This window comes from Solanum pennellii, chromosome 11 (assembly GCF_001406875.1).
Source record: "Solanum pennellii chromosome 11, SPENNV200".
Taxonomy (NCBI): domain Eukaryota; kingdom Viridiplantae; phylum Streptophyta; class Magnoliopsida; order Solanales; family Solanaceae; genus Solanum; species Solanum pennellii.
The window spans coordinates 44,817,197-44,835,500 of record NC_028647.1 but is presented as its reverse complement, the minus strand read 5'-3'; the positions used below and the strand labels follow the sequence as shown (position 1 = coordinate 44,835,500).

The window sequence follows — 18,304 nt, the reverse complement described above, 5'->3', positions numbered from 1 at the left end:
GGAACACATATACCCTAGTTAGACTCATAACTTGATAAAAACGAAATATTTACTTTTGTTTACTTGTTATCTTAGAATTTTTCAAGAAAGATGTTTCATGAAAAATCCCCCCTTTATTTACTTGCTTTCGGAGAGTCCTTGATTTAATATAAGTAATAGTGACTTGAAGTTAAATCTAAACCATTTTTCATTGTGGAATCAATCCCAACCTACTAGTTGGATTCTTTACTTGATTACGATCGCTTTTACTTTTTTAAGAAGGTCTAATTTGAGCGTATCACTGCATCAGAGAATATTTCATGGAACTCGAATTCTAACTTCCTTCCAGAAGAAAACTCATGAACTACACCATTAACTTCTGCTGAACAAGCCCGAGGTTGCATACATATTTGCCATCAATACATAGCCATTGCTTTCATAAAGATAAAACTCAAGAAAATTCTAAGCTAACCATCTTTCCAACTCCATGTTCCCGTGGCTCCTACAAGCCGATAACAAATAACCCCATATGACAGCATCAGGTTCCATCTTCATACTTCTTATAACCTTTTCTACTTCTACAACTAGTCTAGCTCGACCAAGAATATCAACCATACAACCATAGTGCTTGATTGATGGTTCGATAGCATATTCCATTTTCATTAATTCAAAGTAGTCTTTCGCTTTATCTAGATTGCACGCGGTTAGTACACCGATGAAACTCACAGAATCTGGTTTCAGAATAGAGCATTGTAGCTTTGCGAATATCTTAATCACATTATCCTCAAATTTATTAGTAGCTAAGCGAAAATCATAGAGTTCCAAGAAGACAATCCTTTATTTGAGACACTTACAAAAACATGCCACGCCATTTCAACGTTGGGACACTTGCAATGCATGTCTAAAATTGGTATAACAATAATGATGTTCAACTCCACATTGTTCTTCTCAACATACTTGTAAATCTAATTCCCTTTTTCAAGTTCTCCTAAGTGCCCACAAGCATTCAACAAGCTCACCAAAGTGAATTCACTAGACTTAATATTTTCCTCATGTATTGTGCTAAATAGTTCCAATTTTTTATTTCACTTCCCATTTATAACAAAACCACTTACCATACTATTCCAAGAAACATCATCTGCAGTTGGCGTTTTACAAAACAACCTTCAAAATCATCAATTTTTCCCGATTTAGCTAGGCCAACTATCATGGAATTCCAAGAACCAACATCCTCAATCTCATCCTCATTAAACAAATTACATGTTTTAACCAATAAACCACAATTTACATATATATACAATAGGGTATTTCTTATGAATGTATCAAATTCTAGGCCTAGTTCGATGATTCTTCCATAAAGTTGAGTGTTTCTCCCAAGTATACACGCAAGTGTACGTGGTCACGCAAGTAATATAGTTTCTTTTGAAACGAGTTATTGTTCCCAAGGGACTTATGATCAATTTTTATCTGCATTTAATTCCAAAACTGAAAAGAAAAGTAATAAGTTCACAGGTTGGATGTTTTGTGATTCACCAATACTATTATGGATTGAATTTAAAGTAAACAATGGTGAACGACTTGGATGTAATGTTTCAGGCAACATTAAAACTACTTCTAGATCTAGAGCATATAACGAATGGCATGCATCATAAGATCGACTTAGAACTAACTTCAATTGTCAAATTACTGGTTTATAGGGTTAATAGTATGATCCATGTTTACCACCTCACGTCACCTACTCCAGTTAGCTATCTAACTACATCATTGAGCGGGGATAAATAAACTAATTGGCGAGCATTTATATTTATCCTATTTTGTGACCAAGCAAGGTGTTCGTCTTTTGGGTATCACTCCTGAACACTAATCGCCTCAAGTTAATGGGCTACCCGATCTTTATATTCTCTGATCTAGCTAACCTCTCCTATGGTCAATTCGAGATTACACAGTAAATTTATTCTTAGATGGCTAGTCAAGAAATATTAAACAAGAATATAAAAGTACTTTGAATTAACAGTTGAAGATTAATTCGTATAGCTTCAAATATTCAACTATTGATTCGTAGTTGTAGTCCCAAAATCAGAGTGTTTATCTACTCATACTCATACGATTTAAGAAAAGATAATTGTTCATAAACAAATCCAAAAATTAGAAGAGTTAAGATGATTACAAGCTTGATTCTTGCCCTTGCACACTAAGCAAAGATCGAAACCAAATAATGATAGCTCTAGGATATATTTATAGTACTAGATAAAGTTCAATGCAAATCCTATTAAATTGGACTCCTAATCAATGTTTAAAACTTGGAAAAGTTGGAATTATCTATAGGGGTTGCTCCTCCATCGCACCTAAGAGCATCTGGGACTCTGCACATTCTGGCGTGGCCCACCAGTATCGCTCCTCAAAACCATCTTTGCATGTAAGGGTTTGGCGCGGCGTACAAAGAGCCTCAACTATGGCTCTAAGCGAGAAGTACTGGCATGGTGCGCTGACACTGCGCCTCTCCTAGGTGCTTCAACACTTACACTTATGTCTCTTATCCTTGTTTTTTTCTTCGTTCTAGCTCCAATTTCTCTGAGAGTTCTTGAAATCACTAATTATGTGTATAAGTGTCTTAATAAACACAACAAACCACAACATCAAGATAATAACCTAATAGAATCCTTAATTAGTACTAAAATATGGGCAATTATCGACTACTTAGGCATATAAATACACCTAAGATTACCACCCCACACTTAGACTTTTGTTTGTCCTCAAACAATCTTTAGACTATCAACTCTATGTCATAACCGTTTTGACTTTTTCACTTTCCTTAAACTCCACCATGACATTTTTAATCATGATCATGCAATATAAATTTGATGCAACACTTCTCCACAAATATCCCATGTACAACACATGCTCAAAGAATGACTCTTTTCTGGCTAATGCAAACTCATATCAAACATTGCTAAATATTCCTCCGTATGACATGGATGCCCTCACTTTTTAATGTAGTAAAACCTTTTTACTTCAACAATATCACAAACTTCAAGGCCTATTTTAACAACATCTACTCGCACTCACAAGTGAAACTCTTACTTTCCTCAATATGCCATATAATTGCCCCTAGTGTATCTTAACTTTCACATTGTACTTATCAAGGATTCAAGAGGCGTTTCATTTGGTTGTAATGTTGGATTTAGGTAATGGAAGAATTTTTTGGAATTGATTATAGTGACTACTCCTCCCAAATTCACATGTTATCATACAACACACACCATCTTTCAACTATTCTTTTCATCTAATACACCTTTTATGACTAATTACCCGTTCTTGCTCCATATTTGCCATTTTATTCTTATTTTATTATTATTATTACTATTATTATTATTATTATTATTATTATTATTATTATTATTATTATTATTATTATTATTATTATTATTATCATTATTATTCTTATCATCATCATCATTATTACGGAAAAGATTCAAAAATACCCCTAAACTATTCGAAATATTTCATATAAACCCTTGAACATTATTTCGGCTCAAAACTACCCATCCCGTCATACTATTGGGTCAAAAGTACCCTTCTTATTAACGAAATTTGTTAAATGCCACGTGGGTGCCTCATTGCCTGCCAATAGGATTCCACTGCCACGTAGACTAAATAGAAAGGGTCAAAATACCCTTAAACTATCCAAAATAGCTCATATTTACCCTTAAACTATATTTCGGCTCAAAACACTCCCTTCCTTTCAAACTATGAATCAAAAGTACCCTTCTTATCAACAGAAGTTGTTAAATGCCATGTGGAGGCCACATTCCATGCCAACAAGGTTCCACTGCCACATAGACTAAATCCCTAAATCCTAATTACTTCCCCCCTCATTTCATTATTTCAGAAATTATATATTCACCTGTTCTCCCTTATTTCGCGGCTATGGTTTCATACTTTTCCCTGTGGCAGCGTTTCAAATGTGGATACTCATGCTTGTAGTCTAGTAAAAAAAAAATTCTGATTTTATTATGTTTACAATTTCAAAGCATGATAGTTAGGATTTCACAACTTTCCCCTAATTTCGCAACTAGGCTTCGTAGCTTTCTTCGGGGCTGAGTTTCAAAGTGAATATTCATGGTTGTAGGTTAGTAAATATTTTTTCTTATTTTATTGCCTTTACGGTTTCAAAGTATGATAGTCAGAATTTAACAACTTTCCCTTCATTTCGCAGCCAAGGTTTCATTACTTTCTTCGGAGCAGAGTTTCAAAGTGGATTTTCGTGGTTGTAAACACAATAAAATAAGAAAAAGTTTACTAACCTATAACCACGAATATCCACTTTGAAACCCAGCGACAAAGAAAACTGTGAAACCTTAGCCGCGAAATGAGGGAGAAGGGGTTAAATTGTTTCTGGAAAATAATGGAATGAGGGGAAAATGAGTAATTAAGGTTTAGGGATTTAGTCAATGTGGCACATGTGAAATTTAACAACTTCCGCCAATACGAATGTCACTTTTGACGCAATAGTTTGATGGGAAGGGTAGTTTTGAGCCGAAATATAGTTTAAGGATAAATATGAGCTATTTCGGATAGTTTAGCGTACTTTTGACTCTTTTCCTTTTAGTCTATGTGGCAGTGGAAATCAATTAGGGTGCCATGTGGCATTCATGTTGCATCGACATGGCATTTAACAACTTCCGTTAATTAGAAGGGCACTTTTGACTCAATAGTTTGACGGGAAGGGTAGCTTTGAGCCAAAATATAGTTTAAGGGTACATATGAGCTATTTCAGATAGTTTAAGGGTATTTTTTACCCTTTTCCATTATTATTATTATTATTATTATTATTATTATTATTATTATTATTCTGCTTTCACACTAGCCACCCAAACTCTAGATTTTCATCCGAATAAGGTGCACATTATCCTTGGTAGAATCAGGACCAATGTTTCTAGCATTATCCTAGATTAGCCACCCTTAATTTTAGTTGAGGTGCACATTGTCTCTAAGGACCAGGGCCAAATTATGATTTACTTTTCCCACACAATATAGCAATTCTCCTATGTGATTCAACCATATTTTGCGACCCCTCTTCTTAATATATTGCATTAAGAATCTTAAAAGGATCAAACTACATGATATCAAAAAAATGGGTTTCGGCTTATCATGTGGCTTATGAAATGAATAAAGTTAAAGGATCAATGGGGCTTCACAAAGGGATAATTATAGGGTAGGCATACAATTAGAGTTAAGAATTGGCTATTCCTAAGAATTGCCTCTACCACATTCCTCAAGTCCTACTAGCTACTCATTCAACACACACAAAGCAAGTTTTAGATATCAAGTCAAGACAAAACAAACAAATTCTCACCATACATGGCCTCATGACACATATAACGATATATAACTAACAAGCTAGTACAACTTGCATTAAGGTATTCCTACACAATTAAGCCCATGTTGAAACAATTCAGTCAAACTTAAGAGCATATGATAATTAGAAGGTCAACAATTCATTGCATTTGTTCCAAGTATAACTACCCATGAAGTTTGGATAAGTTGTCGGGGTATAGCTTCAAAAGACCAAGGTTTGTTTTGTTCATCCTACTCGTCTATGTGAATAACTTTCCCTTTAGACGGTCGTCATACATCTATCATTAGGAACTGTCACTCTTACAACAACTCTAAGACACCATAGAGTAATAAAATAATCCTATACGGCTTAAAGGGACAATCCTCAGTAAAAGTTCAGAAAACAAACTCTGAGGAACCAAAAATCAACATAACTACATAATGACTAGACTTGTTAAAGCGGTAAACAACTATATACATATAAAATATACCCCCACCCAACACTTATAAAATAAGAAATGTCCTTAGTTCATAAATAAAACAAAGTGAAAGGCTAGGAGAACTCCCTGAAGCCTCTAGGACTCGCCGCCCCCTTGGTTGAACACCATTAAGGCATTCACCTCATCTCCGGCATCATTATCCTCATCATCATCCATGGCCTCATCAGCAGTGGGCTCATCATCATCTACCAACTTAGAAAATGGCGGACTATTCTTGCATAAGAATGCAACACTATCTATCAATGGATAGCGTTATGCCAAAGTATCCATCTCATAATAAGTAACTGGGCGGCCCCCTTATGCGTAGTTGCAACTCAGCCATCCCAAACATTTGTGTCATGACGCTATCATCACGATCTTTCCTATCAGGAGTCGATAAAACAAGCCCATGAGATGTGTCTAGCGCCTTTGTGCGCGTGACATCCACCAACTTACTCTTCAGCTCTTGATGCCTGTCTACAGTCATATCGAACTCCTCTTCTTCTAAGCATGACTCCTCAAAAATTGAGTTATTGACCGCCCATAAAAAAAATTGCCACCTCAAGTTATTCCTAAATTTTATCATATTTTGGCGCGAAATTTCCCCCACATTAATTGACATCCCCTTCATCAACATGTATAATAACACCATCCTATCCGGGTCACGTCATTCAAGTTTTTAGCGTGAAGTAACACACTACAAACTATCTTCAACAAGACCTGAGCAACTTGATCAAATTTGGCAAAGTGGAGGGTGTTATGCCTCCCCGTATCCTTACTTCTCTCCCACCTAACGTTTGAATCAACCCCACATAAAGTGTGTCAGCTGAATTTTTAGTTCCAACTTAGGGGATTCCTCTGTTGGTGGTTTTGGAGGAGTACTCAACTCGCGATCTAATTTCTCCACTAGAGTTTTGCGAGTTTCTACAAGAGCTAGATTTAAACATGATTCTGTCTTTTGAGCTTCCATATCCCCCTCTAACTCATGAATCCCCAACAGTTTCAGTAGTGGATCTTTAGGAATAAGTACATGTGAATCTATTATGTGATCAATCACAGTAATCTTCATAAACAGAAGGCAGTTTAAAAGCACGGTAGACTTCAAACACTTTAACCTTATGATGTGCCATCATGGTTAGTTGGTCATCTGCTACATCAATTAGTGCACTACCCGTGGTCAAGAAAGGTCTTCCCAAGATGAATTGGATTTTAGAGTCAGGTACAGGACAGATCAAGGACCCTACTTACACTAAGACATATTCTATCACCCCCTCCGGCAATCGATCTATCAGCGAGTTGGAAAATAACAGTGGTTCTTTTCGGACTACCCAACTCAAGTGTTTTGTATAAAGATAAGGGCATCAGATCTATACTAGCCCCTAGATTGCACAACCCCCGGGCATAAACACTTTTCCCAATAGTGATTTGCACAGTAAAGCTACCCGGATCTTTTAACTTTTTGGGAAGTCTATTTTAGATCCTTGAACTGCACTCCTAAGTAAGTGTTATAGTTTCATACTTTCTTCAATGTCCTTCACGTATTTAGCATACTTCGGCTTACTCAACAAAATGTCAACCAAAGGTATATTAATGTTAACTTGTTTAAGGTGAGAGGAAACTTACTGAATCATTCATCTTCATTCTACTTCTTTAGCCTTTATGGAAACGGAGGTGGCAACCTCTTTTGAGGAACGGTTTCCTCAATATTGGAACTTTTTACTCTCTCTTCCACTTTCTTTTCGTTGATATATACCTAATTGTCTGTCTTTTTTGGAGCTAATTCCTCTAATTGAAGCTCACTTCTAAAACATAAAGCATGAAGTTGCATTGTATTGGGCGCGGTATCACCGTGTAGCCCACTGGGGATGCAAGCTCAAAGAATTTTCCACTTTCGCAACTTGTTTCTCTTAACTCATTTGAGACATTTGATATTTTTAATGTTCTCATCTTTTATATCTATTCTAGCATTCAACTTGTTTCCCATTTAAAACATGAGCTTTTGAAATAGTTCTTCATTGGTCATCCCACCTTTTGGTACACTTGGGTTTACACGTTGGTTGGGATTTTAGTACTGTTGCCCTGCGTTACGGTATTGATTTTCACCTTATCCCTGATTATGATTTTAGTTTCCACCCCAAGAGAAGTAAGGATGGTTTCTCCAACTACGATTGTAACTCTTGCCGTAATTTTGTTGGCCTTGGCCCCTTTGCACATTCCCTACATAGTTCACAGAATCCGGGTTGCCTCACATTGCTCAGTTTCATGGGTTCCACTACCACATACCCCACACCAATTTACTATTTATTGCACCACATTTATCGATGCTTGATTTAGAGTCAATTTCTTAAATTATATGGTCATTCTATGTTGTATGACATCTATATTGGTATTTAAAGCAATGACTTGGTCTACATCCAAAACCCTTGCAGCCTTTTGGGTTGTGGTTTGATAAATATCTCTTTCATACCCTTGGTTCCCTTCCGACAGTTTATCAAGAAAGTCAAAGAATGCTTCACTTGTTATGGGTAGGACTTGTACACCTGCTGCACTATTGAGAAGAGAACAAGTATTATACTCTAAACCCTCAAAGAAAGCGTGAAATAGTACCTCATTAGTCTGTATGTGGTGTGGACAAGCATTTAGCATTTGTTTGAAGCGTGCCTAAGCTTAATACATATCTTACTCATTCTTTTGGACAAAGTTTGTTATTTCACCTCAAAGCTTGGAAGTTTTCTTAGATGGATATAATTAACTCAAGAACTTCTTTGTGAGACCATACAAAGTGGTGATGGAGTTTGATGGTTAAGAATCTAACCATTGTCTTCCAACTCCAATCAATGAATATGGCAATAATTTTAGTCTCACATAATCCAATGAGACCCCAAGTGGAATGTAGGTATCAGTGACCTCCATGAAGTTCCTAATGTTGAGTTCAGAATCTTCATGGGGGAGACTAGTGAAATGCCCATTTGTGTAAAGCATATGCACCATATTTCTCTTTAATTCAAACCTCCCCCTCGTGAAGGTATACTAATACTTGATACCAAATTAGCAGTAAGTGGGACTGCCAAATCTCTCACTGGTTGTGCTGGAAGGATAGAAACATGAGGGGGTATGTCTTTGTAATCAACATTCTCAGGATTGTTTGGAAACCTTGGGTTATTCATATCTTCTGAGTTATTTTGCTGATCATCACACAAATTACCCGGGTTTCCTAAACCTAATTCATTTTGATTCATCTATGTTAGCAGATGAAGATTTCATTCAGGTTCGTTGTAAGGTTCAACAATATCTCCCTTCTGAGCTAGACCTGAAAGTCAAATGCTTGCAATAAGATAAGCCAAGATTATGTATTTAATTGTAGACCTAAGAGAATTCAATATAAAAGAATTTCTAAGTCCCGACAGTGGCGCCAAAATTGTTGCTCCCCAGTATACACAAAAGTTTATGTGGTCGTGCAAGTAATATAGTTTCTTTTGAAATGAGTTATCGTTCCCAAGGGACTTATGATCAACTTATATCCGCACTTAATTCCACAAATAAAAAGAGAAATAACAACTTCGTAGGTTGGATGTTTTATGGTTAACTAATTATGGATTGAATTTAAAGTAAACAATGGTGATTGACTTTGATATAATATTTCAGGCAAGATTAAAAGTAATTCTAGAACTACAGCATTAACGAATGTCATGCATCATAATATCGTCTTAGACCTAACTTCAGTTGTCAAATTACTAGTTTATAGGGTTAATGGTATGATCCGGGTTAACCACATCTCGTCGCCTACTCCAGTTAGCTATCTAATTACATCGTTGAACGAGGATAAATAAAATAATTAGCGAATATTTATATTTCATCCTATTTTGTAAACAAGCAAGGTGTTCGTCTTTTGGGTGTCACTCCTGGGCACTAATTGCCTCAAGTTAATGGGCTGACCGAGCTCTCTATACTCTCTGGTCTATCTAACCTCTCCTACAGTTAATTCGAGATAAGACACTAAATTTATTCCTAGATGTCCAGTCAAAAAATAGTAAACCAAAAGAATATAAAAGTAATTTTAATTGACAATCAAAGATTACTTCATAAAGCTTCAAATATTCAATAATCGATTCATAGTTGCAACCCTAGAATTAGACCTTTTAGATAATCATACTCATACTATTCAAGAAAAGATAATTGTTCATAAAAAAATTCGTAAAACAAAAGAGTAAAGATGATTACAAACTTGATTATTGCCCTTGCATACTAAACAAAGATCAGACCCCAATAATTGCATCCCTTAGATCTATTTATACTAGTAGATAAAGTTCAACACAAATCCTATTCAAATTAGAACTCCTATTTAATGTTTAAAACTTGGAAAAGTAAGAATTCTCTTGGAGCAGTGCGCCTAAGAGCATCTAGCACTCTGCATATTCAGGCGCGGGGCGCCAGCATCGCGCCTGGAAATTATCTTTACCAGTAGGATTTTGGCGCAGAGCACCTCAACTATGACTCTGAGCGACAAGCCCTGGCGCAACGCTCCCGATAGTGCGCCTCGCCTAGGTGCTTCAACACTTAGTCATTTTCACGTCCGTCTCTTCTCCTTGTTTTTTTCTTCGTTCCAGCTTTAATTTCTCCGGGAGTTCCTGAAATCACAAATCATGTGTAAGTGCTTAATCAACTCAACCAACCTCAACATAAAGCTAATAACTAAAGATAGTCCTTAATTAATACTAAAATATGGGCAATTATCAACTAGTTAGACATATAAATACACCTAAGATCATTGAACTCAATTTTCACAAGACCACCTCGAGCATACACCTTAAAAACCGAAGGCTAAGTAAGCAAGTGTGGTTGTATTTGTGAATTGTTCAACATTTCAATGAAGAGATGAATTGCATATTATCGAGTTGAACTCTCTGAGAATCCTCTAATAATAGTATTCCAAGTGAAAACATTTGGAATTTCTATGCGAGTGAAAACCAAGTTTGCATAATTGATGTCACCATAGGTGGAGACTTGGGTGAAAAAGCAAGGACGCGGCTAGATGCTATTTTTTCCTTGATTAAACCACTTTTTGTGAGATGAGCATGAATATTTTTGAGGTCAGTCGTAGTCGTACATTTGGTTTCTAACATATGAATATAAGGTTGATTTAAGATGAACTTAGAAATGGAAGTTGATGACTTGATGACATCTCTATTTTTGTTGTTTTGATGTCTAAGGAAGTGGAAATTTTATCAAGAATGCGTAGAAAAGCAATTTGTTAAGTGTGAGAAGCAGCTCCCAATTGGCATAATAGATAAGGTATGTAGGGCATATACGGTCTCAACTCGATCACTTTAGCATAAAGTTTATTTAAGGTCATTCACACCTTTCCTTATTTTATATTGCGAAAATAGTCAAAAATACACTTCAACGTATTTTATTGATTAAATATGCCCTTACTATTAAAACAAAGTTATTTTTACCCCTGTTGTTATTAAACTTGTCATATGTACCCCTCTTTTAACAAAAAACCCCAAATAAGAATAAATTTAAAAAAAACCATCATCCCATTCTCTAATTCACACTCGACCCAACAAACAAGTAACCAAGCAAACCTGCATTTTGAGAATCAATTATTAATGGTGGATCACTCGAAGAAGAAGAACTGAAGTTCAATTTCTTCAAAAATAAAATTCTGATAAACCTCAGTTTCTTTAGCAATATTAAACGGACCCAACCAAATTCTTTTCTGCTAAATGGGTCTGTAAATCTCAATAACAATTTTCCTAATTTTCTTTTTCGAACCATAGGAGGCAACACTAAATCATTACATTCATGAATCTGAGGTCTGAAAATCCAACATTAATGTCGGTTTGAAGTTTTCTTTTTTGAACATTAGGGGAGGAGGCCATTTACCAGAAAATTGATAAAAATCCAATGGGTTTTTGGTTAAAAAGATTGAATATTTATCTCTTTTTTTTTAATAATCTCATGAACAATAATATTTGGTCGTTTTTCCTGAAGATGATTCTGCTGCATATGGGTCTAAAAATTTTAATCTTATTTTTCTATGGATTTCAATTACTACATGAATAAAGAAGGGCATGTTTATAGTGATGCTATTGCGGCTAGTGGTAGATTCTAATGAAGATATTTGTCTTGTTCTATTAAAGATATATTATGTTAAAGTAAGAAAATTGAATAGACAAAATGATAAATCTACAAGAAAATATGATGTTGGAAATGTATTTTTATTCAGCAAGGAAGAAGATGAAGAAATTGGTTTTGGGATTTAATTTGATAGGTTTTGCGGGTTAAATTTGAATTTGGGTCGAAAAGATGAAATTGAATAATTTTGGTCAATTTGGGTCTTTCCATCCAACTGAGTGGTACATATGACAAGTTTGGGAACGGCAGGGGCAAAAATAACTTTGTTTTAACGGTAAGGCCATAATAAATCAATAAAACAAAATTTGAGGAGTATTTTGACCCTTTTCCCTTAATTTTATATATATTGCTATGGTATCAATGTCGTTGCTTCAGTCCTTCAATGAGATCTACATGATGCTATCACAATATATCTATATATTATAATGGGAAAAAGGTAAAATATACCCTCGAACTTTAAGAAAATGGTATTTATATACCCTTACCGTCATACTTTCAGATCATATATACCCTTTGATCAAACGGTCTGACACATGGCACCATCTCAATAACTTGCCTAATTTTTTTATTTTTTTAAATCCAAATTTAAAAACCCACACAATTATATACTTACCCACTTTAAGACCCGAATTATGAAACCCTAACCAAAGTTAGAGTAAAAAAATTTTCGAGAAATCTCCCGATTTAAGCTTCTCTGCATGAGTCTCTACTACCTTTCATACTCCATTAAAAAACTCTGGATTCCCCCTCCTTAACTGCACTCACATCAAAAGTTATGGGTTTCAAAATATTAATACTTTATTAAATTGCAAAACTGAAATTGAATTACCTACGTAAGAGTTGGATTTGGAGGTAAAGTTGGTGAACCCAGATGGAATAATATTTGGAGATGATGAAAGTAATATTTTATTGGAAAATTACCAATTCTAGATGAACTCTGACTGTCTCTGAGTTTCTCTCCAATGGCTCCTATTTCTCTGTGAATCGCATCTTCGTTCTTGTTAATAAACTCTGCTTTCTTGGGTAATTACTCATGAATATCCTAAACAGAGTGGAATATATACAAAGTTTTTGTATTAATTTAATGGTTTAAGTTTTTTTGCTTTGCATAATTGTTGTTGTTGTGAAGATGGTTGTAGATAATATGAACAATTTAAAGTTTCTGGGACAATCGAATTGATTTCGTATTTGTCTTATTAATTTTCTGGGTTATACTTTGATATTATGAAGTTGTAAATTTGTTGATTTGGTGAGTTTTCTGATAAATACTTTGTTGGAAGGATTGCAGAAGTTTGTGGCAACCCAAATCCAAAATGGGTGGGTTTTAATTTGGGTTTGAAAGGGGTAAGAATATAATTGTGTGGGTTTTTAAATTTGGATTTATAAAAATTAATTAAAATTGGGCAAGTTATTGAGATGGTGCCACGTGCCAGACTGTTCGATTAAAGGGTATATATGATCCGAAAGTATGACGGTAGGGGTATATACGTTCTTAAAGTATGACGTAAGGTATATACATACTATTTTTTAAAGTAAAAGTGTATATTTGACCTTTTTCCTATTATCATTAGAGTTTGATTTGGTCATAATAATATATCAATATTCTATCCATATATTATATCTAATTTAATTCTTCAGTGACACCTCTATCATACCATCCAATATATAAATAGGCTTAATAATAATTGTTAATCATAGTTTATAGCTTTATTTATTGACAGGACTTCAAGTATTCTCCAAGATTATTTCACGTATTTGAAAAATTAATATTTTGACCATATTCTCCCCTTTTAATTTCTTTTATAGTTTAGTGTTTTTTTAATTGTCACGCCCTGAACTAACCACTAAACGTGGACATGGAACCTAGGTTCAAGAGTGACCTCAAGCTAACTTTGTTATCATAACATAAGCATACTATGATTAAAAAATGGATGTAGAAGCTTAAAACATAAGATAAATTGAAATGATGGAGAAAACCCATAAACTAAACTGAATATGAGAAATCTGTCAGTTTTGTTTAAAAAGAAAAAAAGAGATATCAAACTCATGCTCTAAGCTGGACCTAACTATGTCTTATAATAAAACCTCAACTCACTAGAAGTGTTGGGACATCCCCAATTAAGTCTAGCAAAACTGAAACTAAAGTCTAAAAATACTGAAAAGATACTCTTGACTATTATCCTCGAAGAATGAGGACTCACCAATGATCCTGGTGAGATCGGGAACTGCTCTATGCGCGATTTGGTTACGGAGAACCTCAACCTACATCACGAGAAGATTTAGCACAGAGTATGTGTTAGTACTTGAAAGGTATCGATCATGTAGGATAGAGTAAAGCTGAATAAAACATGTAACAGAACAAGCAATAAAACAATTATATAATCCAAACATGATATTGATGAGCAAACACTTGATGACATCTCTGTTTTTGTTGTTTTGATTTCCAAGGAAGTGGAAAAATTATCAAGAATGTGTAGAAAGAGAGCAATTTGTTTAAGTATGAGAAGAGATGGCATATTAGATAAGGCATGTAGGGCCTATTTGTTCTCGACTCAGTCACTTCATTAGTAGCTCATGCCCCATACCAGCAATATAGTAACAAACTTTGTTTTAGACTAGTAAAACTGTAGGAAAATTAAATAATTAGATTAAAACAAGAAATTACTAAAATCACTATCTTATTTATTAGAAAATCAAAATTAGTAAAAAAAATGTATTTTATATACTCCTTTTTATTTTTTCTCATTTATTTATTTTCCTCTTTTTTCCCTCAATTCTGCCTCAAATGACCCATCTTGTGGCAAAAATAACAATCTATTTTGGCCATATCAATATTTTTAACACCGCATTTTCTTATCTTCTTAAATTGAGATTTACCCTTTTTATTTGACTTATCAAATCCCTTGTTCTTCTAGAATTCCTTGTTCTTCTCCTTAATATTATAAATCTAAGCAAATTCCACTAGACTAGCTTGTTCAATTTTTTTAGAAGTGTCACGATGCTCATCTTTCAGATCAAGATGGTGTCGAATGTCTTAAAAACTTGATAGTTTCGTTATGGTTGTATGAATTTTCACATATTACCAACTAGAAAGAGGAGATCTTATAACACTAGAACTTGTTAGAAAGATTATATGATTTTTGGTGTAATCTTGAAGTGTCAAAATGTGATAGATCCAGACAAAATTTCTTAAAGCTAGCAGATTTGGATTGGCTAGAGCATTTTATATGTACATCGTTTCATGTTGTTTCATTTCAAACTTGATCATGCCACTTAAGTGTCACATGATATAAAAATTGGTCATGTGAAAGACTTACATTGGAAAAAGAATAATCCTTAGTGGATCATTTAAGAGATATATGGAGAATTTCTTGGAACTTTATATATATTTCTTAGAATTAGAATGAAGTAAAAATAATTCAAAAGATGATCTATATTTTGGTATAGTAAAATATAATCAAAACAACAAGAATATATATTTTATTCTCTAACAATATAAAATTTGTCATTTAACTAAAATCTTATTTGTTATTGCTCATATTAATCACCTAAAATTGAAAATAAACAACATTTTATAAGAACTATAAGCTAGTTCATTTGAAACATAAAAGGCCCTTGCAATCTTCTAGTTATATAGAAAATTCTAGAATGAGGGCATATTTGTAATATTTAGAAACTTATATAACAATTATTATTCATGAATGGGTTGTTAAGTGTCGCACACCTTTTCACCTGTGGGACTAACTTAATTCTCTTGTCAATATTGTCACATTTCCAAAGAGTGCTTAATTCAAGCCATTTATATTGCAGGATCTGGAACTATATAGTCCTCAATCTGTGTATAAGGACTTGATCTCTACAACTATTAACATCCTCCTATATATCTACAATTAGTTCTCAATAAACTATAGGAATGTAGTCTCTTATCTATTGATAATTATATGACATCATATCTACACTTTATCGAGACATATTTGTAAATACAAGGATATGAAACTTGCGGATTATGATCGATAGGCGATTAGTAGGTTTTTGAGTGTGGTCTTACTTTTCAATACATACTTTAAACATGTAAACAACTATAATTGAATGAAACTGTTGCCTTTCCCCCATTGAAATGTTGTTTGAAGTATCCAATTTGTACTATTGTAAGAGTAATTGATGAAGTTATGTTCCAAGTACTATAAACCGAAATAATATTCATCCGACTGTATAGAGCCTCCCAACATAGTAAGTGTTTTTCTTCGAGTCAAGTTTAAAGAAGAAATTGAAGAGAAGATTCACATTATGGCTCATTCAAAAGCACAACGTACGTCTAAAACATACAGAGCCATTGTATCAATAACATCTTTAGGTGGAAAAACCATAGAAACTGCAGAATCAAAAATATCATATTTTTTCGTAGGCCCATAGCTTTGGACGAACAGCCAAAAAACAAAACCAAAAGATATTTGCTCTGTACTGAAAATCTTTCCATTAAATTAATGAGCATAGTCAACGTAGAGCCTCCACATCTTTGATATGGTCCTCGCAGTAATCTACACTGCACTAGGAAACATTCCACTACAAGTGTTATTTGAGAACATCAAAGACACATGCCTGGTGCGAATCATTCTTTTGAGTAGTTTTTAAGCTAATGGAGTTAGCAACAATATGTTTTGTAAATTCATTGTTAAATATTAATTACCTAAAATTGAAAATGAAGAATCTTTCATAAGAAGTCAATTACATAAAATATTGAGAAATTTCATGATAAATACGAGTTAAATATATAATAGGTATAAAATATTGAGAAATTTTATGATAAATAAGAGTTAAATCTATAATAGATATTGAACATTTGGTAAGATAAAAAAAAAAAGGAGGATATGGAAATACACATAAATCTTTTACAAAGAAAATGGAAAACATAAATATGACTTAGTGAAATAAAAGGGTGAAAAATTACTAACTCTTACATTCGCCAAGTTCATAGATAGCAAAAAATCTTGTCTGCAACTCATCACTCTAAAGAATGAGAAATGGTTGGTCTGGCAAAGTTGATGCAACAACATCAAGTTGTTGGTTAACTTTTTGTATGAATTGATAAATCACAAAATAAAAATTTAAAATACCAGTATTATAACATTTAATATCATATCATTAAACACTGAAAGAATTGACATTCTTGGCAACACGGGATGGAGAAGGGGAAACATTGTCGCAAAGAGAGAAGAAAGAAAATTAAAAAAGTAAATAATACCCAACACTATAAATATGTGGTACTTTGGAGAAACCTCTTGACCTGCTTTTATTGGTAAATTTCCACTAAAGAGGGAGCTTTCTTTAGTGTAAATTCACCTATAAAAATAGGTCAAGAAGTTTCTGCAAAGTACCACATATTCATTAAGTGTTGAGTATTCCTTACATTCTTATTGATCTCTTTCCTTTACCTCTTTGAAATGTTTCTCCGTCCCCAATTCCTTGGTGTCAAGTATGAGAATTCTCGATTGGTGTTTGACAATAATGATATTGAATATTATGATTCTTATATTTTTAATTTAAATATTATGACACATCAACTCAGAAAAAAAGTTGACCAATAACGCACCTAAAGTTGTTGGATCGATTTTACAAAACAAACAATCTGGCATACATTGGACTAATGAGTTCCATGCAGGATGTGTTGGTATTGTTGATGAATTTGGTGGGTCTAGGGGTTAGTAATGTTTACCCTTGTTCATGTCATTTTTCTATATATGTTTTCCTTCGCTTTTTACTTTTCTTTGTAAAATATGTATGTGTGTTTGTGTATCCCCTTTTTTTTTGTCTTATTAGATGTTCAATATTTGATTTAGATTTATCACATATTTATACATATCTATCATACTGTTTCTCAATGTTTTATGAAATTAAAATATTATAAAAGGTTATTTACTTTAAGTTTTAGGTGATTAATCTCACTTAATATGAATAACAAATAATTAAATTGCAGTTAAATGATAAATCATATATGTCAATGAATAAAATATGAACTCGTGTTTATTTCATTACATTTTTATAATACAAAAATTGAAATCGCATCTAGAATTATTTTTACTGGTTGCTAGTTCTAAGCATGAATTTCATGATATGACACTCTTATAATTTATCGAGAACATAGCCCTAGATAAGGGGACATGGAAGCTGCTGATTATGATAGAGGATTAGTAGGTAGTTGAGCATAGTCTAATTATCGTATCAGTATTGTTAATATTATTCTCTAACAATCTCATTCTTTGATTTTATTATTTCATGTTTCTTTCATTGCCTTAGATATCATCTTTATTTGTTGTTGCTAGCTTTCCCCCCCCCCCCCTTTATTTTAGCATGACTTGTTCATTATTTAG

At 33.7% G+C, this 18,304-nt stretch overlaps 1 pseudogene; it reads right to left on the bottom strand.

The window, feature by feature from the left end:
- Positions 1 to 263: 263 nt before the first annotated feature.
- On the bottom strand, positions 264 to 14,356 carry LOC107003858 (annotated as a pseudogene).
- Between the last annotated feature and the right edge of the window lie 3,948 nt (positions 14,357 to 18,304).